The 12,513-nt window shown below is 44.3% G+C and overlaps 1 protein-coding gene across 7 annotated transcripts in view; it reads right to left on the bottom strand.

The window, feature by feature from the left end:
* Positions 1–10,650, bottom strand: part of LOC131288676 (rab11 family-interacting protein 4B) — a 57,063-nt gene extending 46,413 nt beyond the window's left edge. For all 7 annotated transcript variants that reach the window (XM_058317836.1, XM_058317841.1, XM_058317840.1 and 4 more), the window contains exon 1: positions 10,283–10,650. The gene's annotated coding sequence lies outside the window, so the exon portion shown is untranslated. The remainder of the gene's footprint in view (positions 1–10,282) is intronic.
* Positions 10,651–12,513: the final 1,863 nt, after the last annotated feature.

Raw genomic sequence — 12,513 nt, 5'->3', positions numbered from 1 at the left:
TGCAAATTGCCACACCTTACCGTATTGAACTATATTATTCGTAGGTAAACATAAACACGATGAAAATATACTAATTCTATTTTTTTTTAAATTTATTTGCAGAAAAAACAACCCATCAAGAAACGTAAAAACAAACCACCGTTCCATCCATTGCCCTTATTTATAACAATCAAGCCATTCCATTCAATACCATTCTTTGGTGCTGCGAAAGGAGTGATCGAAACGGTGAAAATGGTAACCTCTTGCGTTCGGATGTCGTGGCGAGGATAGACATCCAATCGACAACAATCGTAAAGGAAAATATATCTCTAGCCGTAAACCCAAACGAGGGATATGCATTTTGTTCCCGTTGAATGGTCGGCACAAGGCGGAGGCTAGGAAATTCGAAGCGCCCGTTGAGCGATAGTGGCATGCAGCCTCAAGCAATGTCCAAACAGCGTCGATTGAACCGTGAAATTTGTTACAGATCATTGCTTCACTTTCTCTATCTTTTTGTGTTTTGTTCAATTTCTGTGTTTGCTCGAGCACTGGCTCTCATCTGATGGCCCTGCTGCCTGCCTGCTACGTATTGTTTCACCAAACAATCATCCAATCCGTATGCCAATTCGAGCGTGCAGGTCTCTAGCTGATCGTTCATCAGATCGCTCTAAATTAATACCACAATCGAGAGCCTTTCAAAGGGGACACGGGATTGACCCGTTCAGCACCGGCATCATTTCCGGATTACCCTGCCATAAAAATAGCTTCGCCTCTCCGGCTCTCGCGCGTTGGCTGAGTCAATTGACGAAAGGTACGCTCATTGTGAGCTTTACGTGTGTCCGCGTGAAGCTAGAGTGCCTCGTGACATCCTCGTCTTCTTACCGGCCCACAAGAGCCGCGGCTACGAAAAGATAAAAACACCTCCCCAACATCAACCCGGCATGTTTGCATGACAGTGCAAAGCAACGTTTCGAAACATCATCCGTAAAAATAACGCGACCCTCGGCGAGAAAGGGGACTCACACCAGCGCAGCAAGTTCCTAGCAGCGGCTTCCGAACGGCAGTGGACCGAAGCTGTCATCTTGTCTCATCGCTAGAAGGATAGTGTTTTCACTAGAGTGACCTTTGCTGAACGACGGGCAGTAGTTGTGTTCAAAAATTAAGCTACCTCTGAAGAGATGGTACGACTTTTTTCTTGCCGAATATCCCGCAATAGACACGCGCTTGCTTCGCTAAATCGACGCTGGAGGTCAGACCAACGCGGTCATGACGCGATAGATTCTGCACGCAAACACTTCGGCGAAACAAGAGTGCATTCATTTAAAAACGCTATTTTTAATTTCACACATTGACTGAGATGCTGGACCATACGGTTCTCGGCCAATGCTCGATTTGGGCCATTTGGAAGCAGCATCTTTCTCGCCTAGCAGAAGCGTTTAATTAACGAACTGTGAAACACATTGGTTTTATCATTTTGGCACTTTGGTTTACGTTCGATCGTTTTTGACGTGAGAGGTGAGAACGGACGATTGCTGCAACTACTCAACAGGAGAAACATGTTCCGGTTAAAAGCCGTTTTGTTTGAACAAACGCGCAGAGTACATTTTAAAATACCTCATAAAATAAGAATGTTTGTTACTGTAAATGGTAACTAAGACTGGTTATTACAAACATGTTATCTATTCTTCACACAGGCAGCTGATGCTGCACCACAGGAAGCTTTTTAAATTATGAGTGTTATTACACTCAAATCATCGACACCCTTGCCATGGTCCACCATGTGTTGGCAATGAATCGCTGAACTTAAGCCTGCAGATGTCCGTGGAAAGTACGCACACGACGCATCCGGAGAGGTAGAACCATCTATCACCGAAAATTCCAGCATATGGCACACCAATGCATCAACAAGGTGCAGCCGCACTGTACCGGAAATGTTCACAGTGTTATCCACCGTCACACCCGCGATCTGAGAGCGTCCAAAATACTCCAGGCATTAGCGCCCATACCTTTTTACTATACCACCCGATCTTGATCTTGTCTTCCCAAAGAGCCTTTGTGCGTGATGTGCAAAGAGAAGCTTACGCATACCCTGCAGTACGGTTCGCATGAAACATCTGTCTCGGTTTGCGATCTCCTATTTCTCGAGCCTTAGCGTCCCGCCGGAAGGCACTGAATGTTTCCCCGAAAGCAACATGTGCTTCGAGTGCTGGCTTGGCACGCACCAACCGAAACAGCGGAAGATTGCCGCAGCATGTGCCGGCAAGAAATTGGGTGCACGTTCTGTCGGCTGGAAAGGAGGTTTCGGGATGCATCGCATCCGGCATACCAGCATCTAGAAAATGAAACCGAAGATGCCAACTCAAGACCCATCTGCCAGCCCAAAACGACAACGGAAGAAGATCTTGGGTGCTGAATGAAATTGAAAACAAAAAAAAAAGACCAACAACACCACTTTGAACCACCAACATCGATGAATGCATTTGGGAACTCGAACAATTCCCACCATGGCGCGAGGTTTCGTGTGCACCACAAAACTTCCGTGGGAAATTCGTCGCTTCTACTGTGCGCTAATCAGCAAGTAAGTTCCTCACGTGCGCCTAATGATTAAAGGCAGCCCAAAACCACGTACTCCCCAAAAACCGCCATTGCGCGGTAGCGTTCGCTCAGGTACACACGTTCCCTTCAGGGCTTCTTTTTCCGCCCCACGGCTACCGAGCCGAGGGGTAGCCGTTGTTTCGAAGCCTGAAATTGCAAACTATTTTTCCGCGCTTTCGCAAACCCTCCCCCCGGCGAGCGGTGTTGCATAATTAGACACCCGGCAAACCGTTACGCGATCCTAGCCGATATTTAAGACAACCCCGACGATCGCTAGCTGGCGCTAGACTACGCCGGATTGACTAGTGATGCGCGAGCGATGGGGAGCAGTGCGATCTACTAATAATTTTCAACGCTCCGCTACTTTCCAAACGATGCACATCATATGCCCGAAGGGTGGGGGGTTATTCATCGTCTAGATCAGAGGTTGGCAAACCATCATCTACATGAGATCAAACTTATTGTGAAGGAAATATGCGTATGTAAAACATATTATAAAACATTATATTCATCCAATAACCAATGAATCAATAACCCAACCAACGAAGGTATTTAATTGATGAGCACACAATTATTTAATATTTAAATTTATCAAGAACGGTCATCAATAATAGACCAGTTAACAAGTTCTTATTCTTGGCGTAACGACCTTGTTGATCATGCCTGCCCCGTTAAAGGCTTACGAGACTTGTGTACGTGGATAGTTAGTCCTCTCGTACAGGGGAGGGTCCGGTCTCGGTTGGGATTCGAACCCACGCCGTCGAGGTGGTAAGTCCCGGCGCTTATGGGCCGATTGTTCTAACCGGCGCTACCGCTCGGCTGTTGCGGATCCCCAGATAACAAGTTTTATTGTTTTATTGTTTTAACTAAACATTTAAAAACAGATTTCGAGTCTTTTATTGTATCTATGAAATTTTTCTCAAATATTCTTGGTCAAATATATTGCACTGACCTGAGGGTCGAATTAGCGACCCCTGGTCCACGTCACATCCGAAAGTACAAACCACATAAATCACATACAGCAGCATCCAACATTACCAGATGACAGACAAAAAAAAATGCATTCATCGTGATGGGAACCGTTGCTTCATCAATGTTGGATTGCCACCGGGCTGTTACTCAGTTGCTGGCAGGGTAATTAAAACGCATCATTTTCCCTCGATTCACTTGGTAATGCAATCAATGCTCGTCATCATCACCTTCACACCGCGAGCAAACATGTGCATTCCCAGAACGCCCACCAGAGTCTGACTGATATTTATGCATGGGAGCATATTTCCATTCTACCCTAGCTCCGGATCGATGGGTGGTCTCGATCTTCAGATCGTCTACTATTTTTAAACCCTCGTTTCATTACTTGAAATACACGAACAGACACACCGATATCATCCCACAAAAATTGACCAGAAACCGATCGCTGGAACTGTTCCGCCGGGGAATAGTAGTTAAATTGAGTAATCGACCGGGTTTTACGCCCCACATTAGATTTGTCTGTTCCGCGCCTCACATGACGGCTAACGGGAACCTAATGGATCGTTTATGCCTTTTTCCGTTTATGGGTTACTAGACTTCAGCAGATACGCAAGAAACTAAACGGCGGCTAATGTTCTACGAGAAGCGTAAAACCGCAGTGTTTGGTCATTGTTAGAATGCCTATAACAAATTTTTAGTCCATTTGGAATAAAGCAAATATAAATTCGGCAACATAATTCACAACAGCGAAAGAATAACTTTAATTTACAGTCACTGTACATATTTACAAAACTACTTTTAACTTTTAGATTTATGTTTTATTTGCAGACATATACTGCACGTCAGTTTAATTATGAAAAAAAACTATTTTTCTAATTCTTCGTTTACTTAATATTGCACATTAGAGACTGGAAATGTTTAAGTAAATGCTATTGGATTGATAAATCCACATGAACGACGTAAGAAGCAATTTACGTACAGTGCAATTGAGCAGTGAGATAAAACATCTTAATTTAAACCCCATAGAAAGAGGGAAACAAAGAAAAATCCAACGACTAGACTATCAACGTAATATATTCCATACGTTAACAGAGCACGAACGCTTTACTACACCGAAAGGTGAAAATTTGATGCCTCTAAGAGTGGATGTTGTGCGCGAAATCGTGGTCTGTGCGGGATACGGGACGCATGATCCTAAGTGCATCACACTTAGGTTCATGAAAAATTCAACAGAACTCGTTTCTCCTCACCGAAGAAAGCACACTTCATGACGCCACGGAAGAGAAGGCTGTCGGCGACTATGCAACTTTTTAAGCTTACTTTCATGCATCTCTCAATCTGAAACAATCTCCGCAGATCCCCGGACAGGCGAATCCGGTGATCGGTAGCCGAAGACGACACCCGTTTTGGCGCTCTGCATAAAATTGCGAAATTTATGCAACCGTAAATTTCCCTCCAAGCAAATCCATGCATGGAAATGGCGAACGCTGTCGGATGTTACGGTGAAACTCCCCGGGAAGCGGAGAAAAGTGAAATTTTGGCAACACCGTGTTGTGTGTTGTTTGAGCGTCGGCACCTGTAAACTTCCGTGCAATTGTTACAAACAATCGGAGGGGCCGGTTTACCACGACGAGGGTCAATAACAGGAAGCTCGTGAAGTATGACAGTCTTATGCAGACCTTGAAATGTATTTCGCACGTATGTCAGATTCATTTAGTGCGGACATTTAAAACAAGTGAAAACGTCAACCGGTCGAAAAGGTGAACTTGTACATATGTAACAACAGCGGCACAAATGCACTTCAACCAACTGACATTGTTGAAGACTCTCTTCGTTATTATATTTTATACAGTAACCGCCACCAAATGTGTGCCAAAGCCGAAAACATTTACATCCATAACAAACCGTCTTTCCTCTGGAATTACCCGCAGTGGGTCGTGAGATTCGTTCCAGTGGGCATCGAATCATTCGAACTCGAGAAAAGTTTGCCGCACGGTCACTGCCTGGCTCACAAGTCCACAGCTAAGTAGCGAAATCCGAAATCACGGACGCATCTTCAAGAGACCCACTTTTTCGAACGAAAATGTGGAGCACCTTTAATCCATGGAGTCCATATTTATGCGATAGCATCTTTAGGAGGCCTTCAGACAATCAAAACAATAGCAAAACGGGACATTACGAACGTTTACCGTCGCGGTTCAACGAAACGGCCCGGTTGCTCCCGATGTGTCACGACGATCATGATCGTTTTCCGAGGCCTTTTACCAGAGATTTTAGCTTCTCACTAAACGTGCTATAATCGTTAAATTGAATTAATTGCCCATGGCACAAAATAAATTATATTTACAGGTGTTTTGTTTTCCTGTCATCCCCTGACGACACGTCGTGTTCGTTTGAAATCCCTTCTGACGTCCTTTCACGTTCGTGTGGATTTCATATTTGTGAAAAGTCTTATACTTTCCAACATTACTGTCACATCAGCATTCAATTCGTGAAGTGGTCGTCCTTGAGTCTTTGGTCCACGAAATCACACAAAAACACATACACAAGCACACGACCCACTTGTGTAAACGTTCTCCCGTTCCCTATAGACCTACGGCGCGATGTAAATTAAAACCGACCGGTAGGGGATCGTAGACCGGAAGTTTTCCTTTAGGGGCTTTTATCCTTTTTCCGAAAGAATAGGAACGTTTCTTCGAACGTTTATGTATGTCTGCCACCATCAAACGATTTGGACGTACCAAGCATCATATTTTGTCCGCCTTCCGTTGCCGAGTCTGAGCCCTTTGAGGTAATTACTCTCCGAGGTGAACCAATGTAGAATGCTAAAACGACACGTTCCCTCGGCTCCAGTTACCCCGGAAACCGGGTCCCGAGGGCTTCCGTCCACAATACGGGCTTCAGCTGTAGGTTCCACACACCACCTCTTCTCTGCTTGGGTCACGATTTCTGACGACGTAAAGACGGCCGTGCTAGATGTTTTATCGTCTCCGGGAGACGAAGCGTCAGTACGTGATGCTAAAACAAACATACAATACAACCGGAGCTGTAGATATACGAACGCAGTGCCGAGCATCATGAGAGTAAATTGCACTCTAGAACACATACCTTGTGTTCGCAGCGCGCAGTTATTGTTTTTTTCTTTGAAACAATAAACAGGCCAATTTTAACTGGTTATGTTGAATATTGGTATAATATTATGCTACTAAATTATTGTAAACCTGAAGTAACCTAAAAGACAAATTTTCTTCCTTCATGTAGTAGTTCATATCTTCATTGTTCTTGAACAACCCTGAGCATATTATCTAAAACAAATGCCTCAATTTTCAACAACAAATTCACCTCAGTTTTTATCAAATTTGTTTACGATGGCTGGTTTGTTTTCTTTCCAAAAATGAAGATTAATATTGTTGAGCTGTTATATGTTTTTTGTAAAAATATTTTTCTAATCAAAAAGATTCAACAAAAATAAGTATGAAAGTGATTAAAAAAGTTTTAAAATTAACATCTTTTATTTTTCGCCACTTTTTTATGTAACTTTACTTTTAGAAAATTGATAGTCCATTCAAAACGGTACTACTTTGAAAACATTAAATCATCGTTTAAGGTTTCCGACCCGAGCTTACGGTTTTCATTTCATCATGTGTCCCTTTTGAGGAATTATACAAATATTGCCCACCTCTAATATATTAGACATTTTAGTTGTTTCGAGACTAATGATTCATCGACTTCGCTAAAACTTCGACAACGTCATAAAAATGTTTCGCTTTGTTTTTATATTAATTCGCAGGCTCTTAGATTGCTAACTTGATAAAAGGACGGCGCAGTATATATCGACGTGTATCGTATGCTCCAGGCTTTTGACAGTATAGGTAGCCTTAGTTGATTAGCCATAGGATACATGCAAGCCGCACCGTTCAAAAATGTTTTACCGGCGAAAACCCACAACTAGATTTCCCGGCCAACATACTTGTACATACAGCGGCGTTAAGAATGCCTGCACAACTACTAGCACCCAACTGGAAAAAAATATACGAACCGCCACGGCAAAGGTTTATTATGGGCGCATTGATTTTGAAGTACGCACGGAATGAAAACACGTTCGGACCATCGCCTTCCGGTGGATGGTGAATGGAACGAAGCGAAACATATTAACGCACACACGGTCGATGGCGGACTTCCTCCCCCGCGCGTATATCAGACGATTTTCTCACATATATTTCAAAACCTCGCCCACATCCCCCACCTGGCACAGTGCACCTATTCCAAACAACTTGTATTCTTTCTTCTGCCGTTCGCAGTTGGATTTTGTAATGAATTTTAAAGAGTGATACTCCATCACAATGAAGAAGAGAATGGGCCTGCAGGTATGAGTAGAACATGGAAACTGTTTTTGGGAAGAGAAGGTGATCATTTTAATACATTTTCGCTCACTTTTTAAGACCCACTAGCGCCAGCAGAATACCAAAGATAGACTCATCTAGAGGTAAAAGGAAATGATATATCCTTCGTTTCAACGTTCCCAAAATGGTTGTTTGGCATGTTCCTTCTCATTACAGAGGAAATGATTCATCAAATTGTACATGTGGTCGGTCACTAGGGCTATGGCACAGAATAGAAGATACAGGGAAAACGAGTTTTTATCTCACAGCTCAAAGAAAATGGGATCGTGAGAGACGTTTACTCTATAAAAAAGGTCATTTCAAGAAAAATAACTCTTAAATCAACAAACTTTAAGGGCTGACACGATCAGGTGCAGCGCCTTCTTCCCGGCACGTCATGTCGACGAGCTAAACCTTTATTCGAATTTTTTTAGATGCTTGAAACATTGCAGACGACAAAAATGACCCAAGCGATTGTATTAGATTTTCGATGATGTCATCGAAGATAAGTTTCGATGTGGTTGGCTATATTTAATGTAATTTTTATGGATTATGTCAATTTTTAAAATCAAGCTAAAGTATGAAAAGGGTGCTCCTTACTATTGTAATAAAATTTGGAAAAAGTATAATGCATTACTGTTGTCCAGAACCAGTACAAGCGGACTACCAACGTCATCAAGTGAAGGTGAGCATGCTGCAATGACCCCACGCCTACGTTGCAACCTTTTCTCACAGCAGTAAATATGATTGGTTCATCGTTCCGAAGCACACATTCATATTGTTGTACCACTTTCAGAACGCCTTCACTTCCAACATGCATTTCGGCACCAGGCTCTTTCGGTGCAGATGAACCGCGGTTTGTTTGTGTTTTCCCAAGATGCTACTCATCTGCGAAACCGCCACGTTGCGTTGGATCAACAAAAATAGAATAGTTCTTCTCTATGGACCTTTCTTGAGTGCCGCGGGGAGCCGTGCATTGGAGGGAGGAATATGATCCATTTGGTTATAATGGCTGAACGGACCCGACCGAAGGGACCGGCCAAAACCGTTGTTTTTGGTAGTTGTTTGGAAGCTCTTCTGCTCTTTTTTTCTAGTAAGCCAATCATTGTCTCTTCTTTAATCCTACAACTTGCCTCTAGCATGATATATGTTGAACCATTAAAACTTGAAATGATTCAACTAGTCTTAGTAAGCGTATCTTCTTTGTTTGAGATGCGAATGACCTTAACTGATTACTGAACGGAAAGAATGAAAAGTCTTTTTTATTTTGAATAATATACGTATACGTACACACCATATTATAATCTTGATCAGAATTTGCTAGTGTTAAACAGGAACATCCCTCAGGATAGTTAAAATTTCATTTGTAGTATAAATATATAAAATCATACATATTTCCTAAGAATAGCAATGTGGAAACTAATTAGTATTTGTAGAGTCAAACAGATAGAGTTGATTTGGGAAAGAAATATGTGTACAGTACCTAACATCTTGTTAGGCTTTCGACTTTTAATTTACAATTCATCCCCCCTATAGAGACTCTCTTAATATATTGAAAATACTTAACTACATATATTCTTAACTACATATATGTCTATCTTCATGCCAATCGGAAGTTGCAGATTAAATCGAATCTTGTTCCCTTCAAGTTATAGGCCATTTTAGTGTAAACGTCTTCAGTGAATCTTTTGCCGGAGCAAAAGGAACTGCGAACTGCACATGGCACGGCACATTGACATTTACAGTTAGTCAGCGATAGTTGGCGAAGTAAGACCGCACGGTGCAATGAGCCCCGTTCCATTGCGAAGCGAAGGGTTTTCTTTTCCAAAAGATCGCTGCGTCCCGCCAGTTACATGACGAAATGATTAGCTTCATTTTACACTCTCCGTTCACATCTCGGTGAGCAAAACCTTTTCCTTTGCTTTCGCGATGACAACGCGATGGGGGATGCTTTCGACTGCGACTCCGAAACCGGTACCGGCCGAGCACACGGCGTGACGTCCTCCGGACCAACCGACCAAGAAGGGAACGGTCAGCGTGGGGCACGACAACGATCACCGTCCAACAACAATAAAAAAGGCACCGTACGAAAGGAAGCCACAAATGCAAAATTTAGCTGCTGCTCGGTTGTCCATAAAAGTGGCTCGAGCAGGCCTGCTTGAGACGAACGCGGTGGTGCATGTGAGCGAGCGGAAGAGACCGATCGTCAGAGGAGAGTGGATGAGCATGCGCTTCGTTGGCTTGGCAATGAGCAGGGGAGTGTAGAGCGTTCAAAGAAGGAAAACTTGTTCCTCCAGCAAAACACACGGCGGCGCAACGGAAAGGCAAGGTACCGTCGAGATCATCTAACCTACCTTGAACAGTGTGTGCCGGTGTGTTAGTGTGGCGAGGCTTGTGTAAAGTGCCGAAGAAATTCCTTCGTGGGCACGGCGGGCTGGGAACGATCTGCGGCAGGCGGTGGTGCAGGTGAGACGGCGACGATCGCACGGTGAGCAGGAATTCCTCAAAGGTGGGCTTTCTAGGGTTCAGCAGCTAGCAGCGCAACGATCCGGTCCACCGTTGTCTGGATGATCGTGTGGAGCTTCAAGCTTTCGTGGCTTTTTGCGCTTGGCGTACTCACACAACCCTCGCAAAGATGACTTTTTGCCTTTCAAAGACACGACGCTGACGTTGACTGTGGGTCGTGACGAGGGACTACAGGGTAAAACAATCGTTTGCAACTTCCAAGTAATCCGCTTTTTTCTTTTCCTAAAGTCGTCACAAATCAGAATGAAACATTCAGCTGATAGGCGTTTCACAATTTATCACTTAAAACACTTTTCACAACACTCACAAACAGGACACAAGCTGACCACTGAAGGGCGTTATGGACGGACAGGCGTACTGAAATATAATGAAAACACGAAGAAAATGAAACACAGGAAAACAGTTGTATCCGAAATTGTTCTACAACGAAACTGAACGTAACCGTAAGACAGTTGCCAATGCCCACGGGGCCTGGCAATGTCTACTCGTCGTTTACTTCACAACAGCAAATAGCGTTATTTTTGTAACAATATCGAAACAAGCCATCATCTAGGAAAACACACATTTTTCAGAAATAAACACTGCATATTTTTATCCACCTCGCAATTCGCACGGTTCACAATTGCATTCTCGGGAGATGCATGCCTCCAGAGATGAGAGCGGAGAGTAAATGCATCTTCTGCATGTGCAGGTGAGTGCCACCTGTACATTGTGCATGACGGAACACTAAAAGATGCGAAGAAGATGAGGAGAAGCAAATTCCGTTAGCTTCGAAACAAAAAAAAAAAAAAACCGACACCCTTCTGATCGTCCAGCAACGATCGTTGCGTCAATTTGGGACGGTTTTACCTGCGGAACGCAATAGATTCAAACAAATTTCATTGTGCCACACATGTGTATGTAACGCAGTAAAACTACCTTTTCACGAAACACTAAAACACAAACACAGAACACACGGCCGCGTGATGGTCACAAAAAATAAAACAAAAAACAGAAGGAACGACTCCAACAACGATCCACGCCTGTCAACAGCAGATTTAATACTGAATGTGTACGAATAGGTATGTACGAATGAAACACGATGGGTGCAATAGTATGTGTGCTATTGTAAATGAGTAGTGATGGGTTAATTCGTCAAAAAACCGGAATCGCTTCCGAGTGGCTCCGTAAGGTAGGTGCAACACTCCGCGGTCGGAACCGTGCGGAGTCGTCCGGAGTCGTCCGGAGCCGTCCGGCGCCGTCCGGAGCCGCTAGTCGGCAGCCGGAGCCGTCCGGAGCCGTCGGAGCCGTCGGAACCGTCGGAACCGTCCGGAGCCGTCCGGAGCCGTTCGGAGTCGTTCCGAGCCGTCTGGAGCCGCTAGTCGGCAGCCGGAACCGTCCGGAGCCGTCCGAGCCGTCGGAGCCGTCCGGAGCCGTCCGGAGCCGTCCGGAGCCGGCTCCGTACGGAACCGTGTGTTTTACTAAGCCGGAATCGGAGCCGGTTTATAGATGCTCGGAAGCGGTTCCGAGTGGTTGGTGCGGTTCCGAGAACTCATCACTATAAATGAGTTGTGCATACGGGTTGCGCACACACTCATGGAGTGTTCTACTGGGGTTGGCACAAACCGTGTGCGCGTTCTTCGGGCGAAGGTGTGCGGACTAGCTTCGGCAAAATCCGAAAAAATTCCTGTAGCGAGAGTGAATAGCAAAATATTGCTTTTCTTTTTAACCGTACAGGAAGCAAGGTAAATTAGGCATGTTTACACAACTACCCTACAAGTACCGTACAGCCCTAGATGCGCATCCTTGGATATTCTTTAATTTTTCAACCATGAAGGAAATTTTATCATTTTGGTTGCTGTTGTCTCGTGAAGAACTACAATGTCGGACAAAAGCTCAACACGGTGTGCATAACTTCTTCTTCTCGTTCTTCTTTAATGGGCTGATGTCTCGCAGGTGCACGCTCCGCTCGAAGACTACGAGGGCGTAGGCTTCCTCCGTAAGCAGAATTCATGCCTACCCGGTTGACAGAAATTCAAATTTTCTGCTGCTGTCATGTACTTCCAGCAAGAGTCCCAGC

This window comes from Anopheles ziemanni, chromosome 3 (genome assembly GCF_943734765.1).
Source record: "Anopheles ziemanni chromosome 3, idAnoZiCoDA_A2_x.2, whole genome shotgun sequence".
In the NCBI taxonomy this organism is placed as follows: domain Eukaryota; kingdom Metazoa; phylum Arthropoda; class Insecta; order Diptera; family Culicidae; genus Anopheles; species Anopheles ziemanni.
The sequence above is the reverse complement of the archived record's forward strand: the minus strand, read 5'-3'. Positions and strand labels throughout refer to the sequence as shown.